The sequence below is a fragment of the Rhinoraja longicauda genome, chromosome 5 (assembly GCF_053455715.1).
Source record: "Rhinoraja longicauda isolate Sanriku21f chromosome 5, sRhiLon1.1, whole genome shotgun sequence".
NCBI lineage: Eukaryota > Metazoa > Chordata > Chondrichthyes > Rajiformes > Arhynchobatidae > Rhinoraja > Rhinoraja longicauda.
Window position 1 is genome coordinate 52,195,824 of NC_135957.1, and position 13,089 is coordinate 52,208,912.

The 13,089-nt window shown below is 41.1% G+C and overlaps 1 protein-coding gene across 7 annotated transcripts in view; it reads left to right on the plus strand.

The window, feature by feature from the left end:
* ptprk (protein tyrosine phosphatase receptor type K) overlaps positions 1-13,089 on the plus strand; it is a 503,565-nt gene that overhangs the window by 26,474 nt on the left and 464,002 nt on the right. The gene's annotated exons all lie outside the window — the stretch shown is intronic.

Consider the following 13,089-nt stretch of genomic DNA (forward strand, 5'->3'; position numbering starts at 1 on the left):
GAATGGCCTCCTCCTGCACCTATTTTCTATGTTTCTGTGTCAGATGTGGGTTTGCCCTCAAACAGCCACTCCTAATCAACTTCCTCCAGTTCTTGCCTAATAAAGCAACTAGATTTTCTTTGTCCCCTTTTTCATCCAAGGCTTTTCATCCAAGCTTCAGTCTTATCCATATCCATAGCCATTCTTAAAGTTTCAGGAACCGTTATTTCTGTTAACCAAACGCTTCCCCCACTGAAACGTTAATCATTTTGCCAGGCTCCTTTCCCGATTATAATGTCTATTGCTGCCCATCCCTAATTGGATTACCTATAAATTAGTTTAATAAACCCTTCTGGATGTACTGAACAAATTCTGTCTCTTCTAAGCCCCTAGCACTAAGGAAATCCAGGTCAATATTGAGGGGAAGTTAAACACACCCAAATACATTAATCCTGTTTTTGCATCTTTCCATGATCAGCATGCATATGTTCCTTGCACTCCTTTTGGCTATCTGGAGGCCTATAGTTTAACCCCATCAGTTATTACACCTTTTATATTTCTGCATTTGATCCATATGGCCTTGCAAAATGAACCCTTCAATGCTATCTTAGTGCAACTGTGACTTTCTCCCTAATCATGTTGAGCTGCCTGTCCTGATTTCTCAACTTCATGTCTGTATTGTAATTGGATGTGCTCAAAAAATAAATACACTTGCATTAAGGTAAGTAAATATATGACTGCTGCATCCTGGCCCTGCCTGTTTTGTTTTTAGATTCACTTGACCTAATCACCATTTCCTCAATCACTTCAATATGACTTGGTGCTCCAGTTCCCATTCCATTTAAATGCTCCTAAATCGAACAAGCATATTTCTACACAAGAATATTGGGTACATCTTGTCTGTCGTGTACATGTCCCACCTGACTTGGAAGAGATCTCAATGATCAGGGATCTGGAGTCCTCTCCTCCGCCAACTGTTCAGCCATGCATTCAAAAGATTGAAGAGTATTTGTTTATCATATGCACAAATTAGAAACTGGAACAATAAAATTCTTGTGTGTTACAGTTTTGTAGACACATTAAAGATAATACCAATAAATATACAATAACTTATCCATTCTCTCTGTCAATAACTCACTCTCTCTTTGTTGCCTGTTATTCGTCATTTTCATGTTTCATTAGCACATGACATAAGGAATAACCTAAAAATTACAACCCTGGAGATTCTGCTTTAACCCCTTTAAATTTGCCATGCAGGATCTGATCCCTCCTCCTGCCATGTCAATACCAATAAGGATCATGACTTTTGGCTGCTCACGAGCCCCTTTCAGAATGTCCTGGACTTGCTCAGAGACATCTTTGACCTTATACTGGGGACGCAATGAAGCATACTGGAGTCTGCCTTTCTTTCCCACTGCTGTTAAAGCTACTTCAATTGGCATCCACCAGTTGTTGTTTCTAATCAAAAAAACTGCCTTAATTGCTTTTTATCTTTTCACTGTCGGCTTCAATGTCGGGAGCCACGACCGCCCCGACGTGCAGCAGCAGCGGCTTTGCCCGCACCGGATCGCGGGGCTGGGGTCGGCCCGCTGCGGACCTTTCACCGTCCGGCGCGGCCTGGAACGTGGCAACTTCAACAGCCTGACCGCGGGAGAAGACGGCAGGGGATGAGAAATGATATTCTGGCCTTCCATCACATTCCTTCCATGAGGAGGGGACTGGAGGAGACTCACTGTGATGGATGTTTTTTTGTGTTTTGTGTTGGTTGTGGTTGTGTAATTGCTTATTTTATTGCTCTTATTGTTGAAATCTCGTCCAAAAGACTTGTATTTTGGATGTCAAAGGTAATTCTGATTCTGAATTCTGATTCTGATTTTTCGGCCTTGGGCAAACTTCTCCATGTTCTACTCGCATCTCTACTGGTGGGAAAGCTTCTTAAAACTCTCTTGGTTATCTTGCATGCCACATTAATTATCTCGTGTCCAGCATTGGATGTGGAAAATTTGTCTGCAATTTATTATGGGGACAACTGAAGCCATAATCTTGGGTCCTTGCACAAACCTAGCCTTCCAGCCAAACCACAGTGTTGGATAAAAGATCAGTCGTGATATCAATGAAGGTGTGAGACACAGAATTGAGCAGGTGTGAGACACAGAATTGCCTCATCCTGCTTGTGTTTCTTTGGTTTTAAGTTAATTTCACAAGCCATAGCATGTATGTAGCTTTGTGTTCTGGCAGGGAGTTGAATTTTTCTGTGATTTTGATCCATTGCCAAAACTTTTTATTTTCGCTAACTGTTATGTTGGCCTGATCTCGGCCACCTAGACTTGCATTCTAGTGAAATCTCAGTGTGTGCTTTAAGTACCACAATTTGACAATGGCCTATCAACTGGTCTCTGTTCTTCTACTATATATAAGTTTGTGCTTAGACAAAACTCAGTTGCTGACCTTAGAAATTGGGAACGAAGACTCCGTATAGTAATGAAGAGCAAAAGTAATTTTATCAGTGGTGCTGTTTTTGAATATAGATGAAGATTTACAGTAGTAGCTTCTGATATGAAATTAATTGGAAAACACACATTTATATTTGAGTCCCAATTTGTACCAAGCCTAATGAAGTAATAAAATAATCAATGATTAGAAGATTTCTGGAGAAGTAAAACACAGACTGGATTTTTGTTCCAAATTTAAATATCTTCACTATCTACCTATCACTTGCCAGGATTTTTCAAGTGTTTTATTATCATCTGTCCCAGATAGAACAATGAAGTTCGTACTCGCTGCAGCACAACGGAATATGTAAACATAATGCACTGTAAACAATATAATAAACGGGAGAGAAAAAGTTCAGTGTGTGTATAGACACATATGCACACGCTTACTTGTTTAATAGCCTAACGGCTGTAAGGAAGAAGTTGTTCCTGAACCTGGACGTTACAATTTTCAGACTCCTGTACTACCTTCCCAATGGCAGGGCTCAAATGAGTGTGTGGTCACAGTGGTGTAGGTCTCTGATGTTGGTAAATCCCTTCCATGGTGGGGAGATCAAAACCCGTGATGGACAGGACAGTGCTCACAAACTTTTGCAGTCTTCACTCCTGGACTTTCAAGTTGCCGAACCAGGCCGCGATGCAACCAGTCAATATGCACTCCACTGCCCAGGAATTTGAAGCTTTTTATCCTCTCCACTATCATCCTGTTGATATAGACAGGTTTGTGGGTCCTCATCCGTCCTCTTCCAAAGTCCACAACCAATTCCTAGGTCTTACTGACATTGAGAGCCAGGTTGGTGTGTTGGTTTCATTTGGTCAGTCGATCGATCTCACTGCTATACTCTGACTCATCATCATCTGCATTTCGTCCAAAAACGGTGGTGCCGTCGGCGAACTTCAAGATGGAGTCCGGCACTGTGTCCGGCTACACAGTTGCGAGTATCGAGTGAGTAGAACAGGAGGCTGAACACAGCCTTGAGCTGCTCCCATACTGAATTGTTATTGAGGAAGAAGTGTTTTTGCCAATTTGAACAGACTGTGGTCTGTTGATGAGGAAGCTGAGGATCCAGTTGCTGAGAGATGCGCAGAGACCCAGTTCCATGAGCTGATTAATTATTAAAAATAACAGTACAATAAAACAAAACAGAACGCACCACCATAATACAAGACAAACATACTAAATAAACTACTGTACAGCTATGTTACAATCCTTGAATAGAAGGATGCATTCAACCCCCTTGGTAACCAGCTTGGAGGGGATGATGGTATTGAACACCGAGCTGTAGTCTATACACGATAGCCTGACGTTTGTGCTTTTATTGTCCAAATGGTCCAGTGCAGAATGGAGAGCCAGAGAGATGGCATCCTCCGTTGACCTGTTGAGGCGGTTGGCAAATTGTAATGGGTCGAGGTTCAGTGCAGCAGAAGTTTAAATATGAAACTGCCATGTAATTTTTTTAATGGTGTACTGAACAGTGATATGGTTCTCCATTGTCAGATACATTGTATGGGGAGACTTTGCATAATAATGTCAAGGAATCCATTTCTGAAGCATTTCCTTGATTAGTTTAGTTTAGAAATACAGTGAGGAAACAGGCACTTTGGCCGACCGAGTCCGCACCGACCAGCGATCCTAACACATTAACACTATCCTACACGCACTTGGGACAATTTACACACACACAAGCCAATGAACCTACAAACCTGTACGTCTTTGGATTGACAAGTGAATCGTTTCATTTTAACAATGTCTTCAGATGCTCAGATTAGTCATATACACCTGCGTGTGGTGAAATTCTTTGAAATTTATGGACCACTTTCCTTTTGGCTGCTACTGGGAATATATCATTATGTCAATTGAAACATGCCCAGAGTAGAGAGGATATAGGAAAGGGTTTAAAACTAACAAAATAATAGTTGTGAAGGACTAACCTTGCTGCTGTTCAATTCCTCACTATTGAGTCCCTGATGTTTCTGCATTTTCTTCTATATTTTCTCTGACCGTAAAGTGTTCATCTATGGCAGTGGAAACCATCCTTTTTCATCCACGGCCAATAAATTGATCTAATATTTGGACTTGTGGTCTTTATTTTGAGATGGCATGATAAATGAATTGATAATTCTGTCAAAATGTTTTGTTTTCAAAACATTTTAATTTAACATTGCAGCTTATTATTTACAATATTGAAACATTAAATAAAAATCAAATTAAATCAATGAAAAATGTAAGCATGAAATAAAGGTCATATTAATTTGTTGAAAGCAAAATATTTTAAAAAACAAATGAGCAATTGTGGGCTCTACTTAGCTAAAATATTTCCGAGGTGAAAGAATTCTGTCCAGGGGTTTAGACAAGCCTGGGTGGAAATAATTAAGTCACTGTCACTCAGACTCAATGAATATTGTGATGACATTCAATGCTTTTACTGGTGTACCGACCTACCCTTGTGTGCTGAAACTTTCACAACCGTTGTAAGGCTGCACAACTTTGTCTGGAATTTTGTATCAACTTCTGCCAGGATTTTCTAAATATTTTAAAACTTTTTTGATCTCCCTATGGCCCAGTTTCAAATTTTTTTTTATAGCCCAATTTTGGGAATCTGCCTTATTGCATGGAAGTGAACTAGTATAATTAATGTTATTTGTTTTGATCTCTGCAAATCTGATACATTGGCATTGAAGTGTACATAAATTATGGAAAGTTGTTTTCTCTGTCTTCAGTGTTTAAACTTCATTGCATTGGCAAGTATAGGGGACAAGGCAAAGCTATTCTGGCAGCGAAGCACTGTTATTGCTCTATGTTGATTGCTGGCTTTATGGCAATGAAACAGACTTCTTTTCCTTGTAGCAATGAGAAGCTTCTTTTCCTCGTTTTAGAAAGCTGCAAAACGGTCAGATTGTTAAAAAACATTTATTCAACTGCGCTGCAAGGCAGTTAACCAGTTAATATATGTTATTAATCTATTGAAAATTCTTTATGTCCATTTCTAAAATCAAAATAGGTTAAATTAAATGATTTGGCCCAGAATGGAGCTTCCTTTTTTTCTGGGGTGACCAAGGTGTTAACCTGAAAGGGGTCATTGCTTATTTTCCATATTGGAGTTTTGCCCATTAAATCTGCCAGCTCACAAAGGAATCAAACTCATTCACTGATTTCCTCTGTAGCATCAATTCTACCCCACACTGGCATAATGGGCATTTTACGGAGATCAATTACCAGCCCACAGGCCTTTAGGATATGGGTGGAAACCAGAGCATTTAGAAGAAATACACACTTTTTCAGGAAGAACATGCAAACTAATTTGCAGTAGAGATTGAACCCAGTTGTGGCACCACTGTGCCACATCTCAATGAACTTGGTACATGGAAAATAAATACAGTTGGTTGGCATTTGAAATGAGCAATGTCAATCTTTTTGATGAACCAAAAAGGAATTGAATAGATCTGCAACAATGCGAACAAATAATCAGTTTACATTTTTTTGTGTTAACCTGCTCCTTTAAAACAAAATCAAATCCATTAAACGTTGTTGGAAGTGTAATCTCATTTTCCTGTCTTTTCCAAACACTCAATTTTAGCTCCATTCATCTTATCTCTTTGCTGTTGCTTTTATGATCTGGCAACTCACCCAGTGTTGGTTAGCTATCTTATGATTTTAATGTCTTTGCTATAATTAAGTAGCTTTCAGATTACCATTCCAGTTGGATAATATAAAATGACTGAGAGATAGATTTCTACATGGTGTCAGTCATATAGAACTGGCGAGTGCTTACAACCAGTTGGTGTCCATTATTAACACAAAGGAAAACAAAACAGTTTTCTTGTCTGGTATTTGAGCAAAAAGGATGAATGAATCCCGCATACATGAAATACACACAAAAGTAAAAAGCTGGTAGCTGGCAGACAGCAAATATTGAGGTATTGTGGGAGTTGGAGCATCATTAAACATTTTTATTACAAGCAAAGGAATTGTGTGGAAGTTAATGGGGGCAAACCAAAGAGCTTTCAAAGAAGGCCATTTCTAACTCGGATATTAGATCATATATGGAGAACTAGATTTATTTTTAAATAATAAAACTGGAATGTTTTTTCATTGTCTGCAGTGTAATGAGTTGGGAATATGATTTTATATTCCTAAATCTGTATCCTCAGTGCTGTGATTCAACCTCGAGAGGCAAACATTTTACTCGTTCAACTGAGCTATGCAGTGGTGTCAAAGGATTCCAGGATGATCTTTTCAACTTATTGGCGTGGCTTAAATTTATTGTCTTCATAGCAGGACAAAATGGGCTACTTTTGTTACTTGCCATCAATTCTGCCATGAAGGTTTATTGGTATTATAATTTAGGGAGGGAGTATTTCAATGAGGACATGAGGGATGCCACAATCATTACCCTCTACAAGAACAAGGTCAAGAGAAGCGACTGCAACAACTACAGAGGCATCTCCCTCAACATCGCCGGCAAGGTCTTTGCTCGGGTCATCTTGATTTGCCTGCAGAAGCTGGCAGAATGTGTCTACCCAGAGTCACAGTGCAGTTTCCGAGCTAGAGACATGGTCTTCTCCCTTCGCCAGCTCCAGGAGCAGTGCAGAGAACAGCGGATGCCCCAGTATATGGCTTTCATTGACCTCACCAAGGCGTTTGACCGTCAGCAGAGATGGCCTATTCAAAGCTCTCCCAAAGATCGGCTGCCCACCAGAACTGCAGAGCATGTGTAAGAAAATAACTGCAGATGCTGGTACAAATCGAAGGTATTTATTCACAAAATGCTGGAGTAAACTCAGCAGGTCAGGCAGCATCTCAGGAGAGAAGGAATTGGGTTGAGATCCTTCTTCAGAACGGCAGAGCATGATAGAATCCTTCCACATCAACACAAAGGGAACAGTGCAGTTCAACGGCAGTTTCTCGGAGCCCTTCGACATCCGCAGTGGCGTCAAAGGGCTGCGCCCTTGCTCCCACACTTTTTGGGATTTTCTTTGTTCTGCTCCTGAAACATGCCTTCGGCACCGCAACAGAGGGGATCTACCTGCGTACTAGATCAGACGGCAAGCTCTTCAACCTCCGAGCCAAGACAAAAGTATGTGAAGCTCGCATCTGAGACATGTTGTTCGCCGATGACGCAGCAGTTGTGTCCCACACCCAGCAGGAACTACAGTTGCTGATGGACCGCTTCTATTGGGCTTGCAAGGACTTTGGGCTGATCATCAGCCTGAAGAAGATGAACGTCCTGGGACAGAATACAGAGGCACCGCCTGTCATCACCATCGACGACTACGAACTCGATGCCGTCCATCAGTTCACGTACCTCGGCTCCACCATCACCAACAACCTCTCCTTGGACATAGAGATTAACAAGAGGATCGGGAAGGCAGCTACAACTCTCGCTCGCCTCACAACTCGAGTGTGGACCGATCCAAATCTGACAGTGAAGACGAAGAAAGCAGTCTACAACGCCTGTGTCAACAGCACGCTGCTGTACGGCAGTGAGACATGAACTACATATGCCAGACTGGAGAGAAGACTCAATACCTTCCACCTTAGAAGCATCTGCCGTATCCTGGGTATATCCTGGCAAGACAGAGTGTCCAACGCCGAGATTCTGTCTCACGCTGGCCTTCCGAGTATGTACACTCTACTCAGGCAGTGCAGGCTGCGGTGGCTGGGCCATGTCCACCGCATGGAGGATGGCCGTATTCCAAAAGACATCCTCTATGGAGAGCTAACATCTGGGAGGAGAACCGTTGGCTGCCCCCAGCTACGTTACAAGGATGTCTGCAAGAGTGATTTGAAGGCGCTCGACATCGATGTGGAGTCCTGGGAGAGCCTTGCAGCTGACCGTACGAGGTGGAGAGGTACCCTGAACCAACTTCTCAAAATTGGGGAAGAGAAACTGATGAACGCAGCGGCAGAAAAGCAGGCGCGCAGAAAGGAGCGCAGCAACTTCAACAAACTAGAGACCACACACAAATGTGACCTTTGCGACAGAGACTGTCACTCCTGCATTGGTCTCTTCAGCCACAAACAACGCTGCTCGAGCCGAGGTGTGGAGCAAGCAGCCAACTAGGATGCATCACCCATGGTCAGCCATGACCGAGGGGGCCTAAGGAGAAAATTTCAATGAAGATGCGTTAACATTATTGTATTGTTTTCAAATTACACACAGCGAAATGGCAGGCATTCAGTGAATAACAATTTGCCTCATTAGTCACACGACATTAAGCACACTTTGCAAAGCACAAATCTGTTTAGAAGAACCAAATCAATAATTGCACTTGTATTGTTGGATGCGTAATTTGGATAGTGAGTTTTTACATATTTACATATCTGCCATTATATATTGTTTAATTTTGAGAATAGGCATTGCAAATTGCCTCTTTAGTGCAGGCAGAGTGAAAAGAGAAAGTGTCTTGATCAATAGTGCTATATTTAGTTGGGAAATGTAGACACAATGGTCGCTGCATTCTATTGTAATCTGACTGACCATATTATCCAACAAAATTAAATTGTGGACAACTTGCTTTTCTGGGGATTCTGAGGAAGTTAATGAAGTCAATGACTCTTTCTCAGACAGACCAAGGGGTGTTGGATGGGTAATTGGGGAGATGGTATGCTCCTTTCAATGTTAATCCTGGGTTTCTGTATGTGGTGCATGTATTCAAGGTTCTCATTGCTGTTGTTAATACTTCTCAATCCTTGGCATGGGCCAAGGATCCATTTGTATCAGTGGGGATGTATTTATTTAAGAGACTCTTTCTGTGATGTAAATCTGAATGCATAATTTGTTTTGGATGTTTTGTTGGGTGTGTAAACGACATGGCCTATCCAAGGAACTAAGTGATTGTAACAAGGACTTTGATGTCGCCCTGTAAGAGGTAACTAATGAAACATAGAAAATAGTTGCAGGAGTAGGCCCTTCGAGCCGGCAATATGATCATCCAAAATCAGTACCCCGTTCCGGCTTTTCCCCCCTTATCTGATTCCTTGCCCTAAGAGCTAAATTTAACTCTCTTTAAAACATCCAGTGAATTGGCCTCCAGTGCCTTCTGTGGCAGAGAATTGCACAGATTCACAACTCTCTGGGTGAAAAAGGTTTTCCTCATCTCAGTCCTAAATGACCTACCCTTCATTCTTACACTGTGACCCCTGGTTCTGGAGTCCCCTAACATCAGGAACATTTTTCCTGCATCTAGCCTGTCCAATCCTTTAAGATGCCCTCTCATCTAAATTCCAGTGAATACAAGCCCAGTCGATTCATTCTTTCATCAATGTGGCTTTGCTTATCCTTCCAGTGAATTTAATGGTTTGTGAAGAAAGTAATGATAGTATCTTTCCAGTGCCTAGAAATTGTTGTCGAAGTCTTGGAGCATGTAAGAAGGTAGGGGTCACTGCTGCACAATGAGGATCAATAACAAATGGCATAATGCTCAATTTCCCAAATTTATCTGGAATTACCTCCATAAATATAGAACCGTACAGCACAGGAACTAAACTAACCCCATCTGCTTGTATCACATCCAGATCCCTGCATGTTCATGTGGCTGTCTAAATACACCACCTTCCCTGTCATTGTGTTCCAGGCATCTGCGTAAAAACAAAACATTGCAACTTGACATTTCTACCCTGGAAGAAATACTGTCATGATCTTCCCAATCCATGTTCTTCATAATTTTATAATACTCGACCAGGTCTTTCCCTGGCCTCTGATTTTCCAGTATGAACAATTCAAATTTGTCCGACGTTATACAAGTTATACATTGCAATCTCGGCCAGATCACGGTGGCCCTCTTCTGCACCTTTACAGCCTGCATATCCTTCATAGAATGTGGTGATCAGAGCAGCAAACAATACTCTAGATGTGGTTGAATCAAAGTTATAAAGATGCAACATGACTTCTCTTGCATTAAATGCCCTGACTTTGGGCAAGTTTGCAATAACTGCCTTTACCCCCTTATCTACTTATGTTTACACTTTGAGGGAGCTATTGGCTTGCATCCCAGGATCCCTCTGTATATTAATGCTGTTAAAACATCACCACCTCAATCTCAACATACCCTAGATTGTTAGCAAACCCCACTAGGATTTCATATCTTCCATGCAATAAATAACATCCTATGGCTAACTCAGCGGGTCAAGCAATATTTATGGAAGTAAATGTACAGACAAAATTCTCCCTTGGTATCTTGTTTACTTCCTGTGGCATCTTTACCATTTCCAGGATGCTAAAAAAAAAATGAATGGTGCAAGCAGTCTTGTAATGAGGTTGGACCAAGTGTATCCATGCACTCCACGCAGTGAGAAACAGTCAGATTAAATTATGCTCTCTTTTTCTGACTGAGTATTGGCTATTTGACCAGTGTGGTAATTGATGGGTAATCTTTTTCACAATGGTAGTGGGTTGCACAGGTTAGTTGCACAAAACACCTGTTGAGGCTGTACATTTTGTCAGAGCAAATCAATGGATTCAATTAGACCTAGCTGGTTATCATTGTTTCACTGATTGCACATTGATAGACCTCCTTTCCCAATTACTGAAATTAGCATATTTTAACTGCTGCAGCCAGTCAATAAATGAATTAGCATAGTTACACAAGCAGGGGGAAAATACTGTTTGAGCAACTACGTTGAGAAACTCCCACATGCTAAACACCCCATGGAGGAGTTATTAAAAACCTGATTTGGGATTTTCAAGTCATATGCATGTAAAATGCTTTGTCAGAACTTGCTGTCTGAAAGTAATGGAATGAGATTGTAAATTAGTGTCTGGCATCATTTTATACCTTGCAGCTCGATTCTCCTCGGCAGTAATATCCAGAGATGCCATAGGTGTGAGAACTGAGGTAATAATTGAAAGAAAATGTTGTTGTCACAAAGAGTTCTTTGATGTCAGTTTGAGTTGGAATATTATCAACGTAAATGATTCAGCAAGACTGAAATGCAAAGAAAACAAAATTATGCTTCATTAAATATTGCCTTGTGTCTCTTTGTGTGAAGTTGGGGATAAATAATAGAGCTAATTCTGCAATTTGTATCTACACTGATGGTTAAGTATTGTTTAGGTTTGGTTTCAGATATTTGAAAAAAAACATGTAACCTGAATACTCAGTGCATATCACATCTTCTGTGTGATGCTAGCTTATATAAAAATGTTAGATAATGTAGCTACAAGCCTAAATATATCATGCTCACCACTGGCCTTGGGAACTCTTAAGATTGACTGAAGCCAATGCAATCAGATCAAATGTGTACATAAACCTTTTTAATTGGGAGTATTGGACAGATGGTGGACAATTTCCATTCTCACACCATTCGTGTGTGTTCACTACTACGGTGTTTAATAGCATTAATTCAAAGCAGAACATGAAGCTCAAATCATGGTGGCTTCTGACCATTTATGGTAGTATGACACCAATCTGCAGCTTTGCACATGGAAGCATTGGGAGCATTGAAACTCTGACATGAGAGTTAAAAGAAAGAACACAAACAAATGGTGAATATTGCGAAATGTAGAACTACAGGAAGTGCATTGCACCGTGGGTTTTGCTGATGGAGAGAAGGAAACCAGAGCCAATATTATAGATAGATAATCTATGGTAAAGCTGTCCAGTTCCATTTGAGAAAGAGACAGCAAATTATCTGCAGAATTCGATATCGAGTCTCGGAGGCTGCAATGTGCACATTCGGAAGGTGAAGGCATTGTAATGCCCTCTGTAAGACCCTGTTGTGGCTAGCACAATGAATATACGCCCGACATCTTGTAAGAAGATTTTATTACAGATCCTTCACCAGGAAACTTCTAGAATGTCACCTGACCTCAGTCACAAGGCACAAGCCCATTGGCCCTAGAAGGTCACCTGACCTCAGTCACAAGGCACAAGCCCATTGGCCTGCTTCTGCTCTTGGCCTCAAGGGGGCACTGGCATTTATATTACATATACATCACAGGCATGTTCCTCAAGCTTGCGTTTGGTCTTGTTGTGACAATCCAGGAAGTCGCAGGCAGACAAGTTGAAATGAGATGGAGAAATCAATTGGTAGGCAACAGGAATCCGTGTCACCCCCTCAGACCGAGTGCAGCACTCCAATAGCACTCACAAAACTAGAAGCCATGTCGGACCAACAGCTGTTTGATTGAGACCACAAAGGTTTTGAAACTTTGCTCTGTGCAACTGTGGTTCAAGAATGCAATAATTTTTAACTTACTAAGCTACTTGTAGTTACTAGATGAGTATTAAACTTCAGAGAGAGGATCTCGTTCTTGTTTTGTCTGGGGCCAGTTAATTGGTTAGCCTAAAGCCATCCAAGCAAATGCTATGAATGTGAAACCTGTTCAGTCGGGAAAATTTGGTTTATGCAAGTTGAAACCTGTTAGGTTGCAGTATTCTGATGGAAGCTGTTGATGGATTCACTTCATTTTTTAGCTTCACTTATCCTCGTCTATTGTTTCAGACAATCTCAATTTTGCTGTTTGATTAGCATTCTCATAGGTTAACTTCCAATTTAGAGATTCTTTATTCTGATATTGTGCCGGGTGCTTTAGATGACCTGAAATTTCAGACTTTAACGGTCTATGGATAACATACCAAATTTCTCCATGGTGCTACATTTATCTGCTGGCAT